The sequence below is a fragment of the Limulus polyphemus genome, unplaced genomic scaffold, assembly GCF_000517525.1.
Source record: "Limulus polyphemus unplaced genomic scaffold, Limulus_polyphemus-2.1.2 Scaffold3357, whole genome shotgun sequence".
NCBI lineage: Eukaryota > Metazoa > Arthropoda > Merostomata > Xiphosura > Limulidae > Limulus > Limulus polyphemus.
This window is the reverse complement of record NW_013668967.1, coordinates 2,441-3,438: the sequence shown is the minus strand read 5'-3', so window position 1 is coordinate 3,438 and position 998 is coordinate 2,441.

Below are 998 nucleotides of genomic sequence, written 5' to 3'. Positions count from 1 at the left end.
GCCCTCGTGTAGCTTTGCGCGAAATTCAAAAACAAACAATTTATACTTTGCAATGAAATGGGGAGTCATAAATTATCATATTCAGCATTTGTTTGCATCTTTCAAAAGAATCTACATTCGTTACAATATAAATAAGACCAACGCAACAACTTAGCGTAAGCACTCAGTTACAATACTGTTGCAAGTTTAATCGTATGTACTTGTGTTTCCACAGAATCAACTTTTCTTTGAGCCTAATACAAAGTAAAGTTTATAATTTTAATAAGTGTTTTTACTAAAGTTATCTATGAAATTAATTTTACTTAAGTGATGAACTGCACTTTAAAGGATTTTGCGTTAGTGTATAAGGCAAAAATATTATGTAGTTAATCTCAATAGGAATAAGCACAATAAATGACTAAAGTTATTAGACACTTGTATCTATGGATTTTCCCCAAAATTGGTATGGAGGCTCATTAGTCCATGCGGGGGTACATACAAATTTTCTGTTTTGCGTTTTGTGGTATTTATGGGCGTTTTTTATCACTACTTTGCCTCCTTATGATAGATCTTCACCAAATTTGACATGAAGATTTGTTGGGTCCACGCCGACACACTTACGAATTTGCGGTTTCACATTTTGTGTTCTGCCGCTTTTATGCGCGTTTATAAGGGTTGTTTATTTGTTTGAAGTTAAGCACAAAGCTACACAATGGGCCACGTGTACTCTAACCACCACGGATATCCAAACCATATTTTTAGCGTTGTAAGTTCGCAGACATATCACTGTGCTACTAGAGGGCTACATATAAGGGAAGCAACTTTTCAGGTCCTAATATAACCTTTCATTAATCATGAATTTACATGACTTCCGTCCAGAGGACGAGTACTCCATCTAGTATTTAAATAAAAAAAGATCATATACCATAGCCCCGTAACATGTTGTTACGTATCTGCTTGTTTGATAATTTCCCGTAAAAATTCTTTCCGAGAAACTTCAGCAATACAAGTCCTTTCTT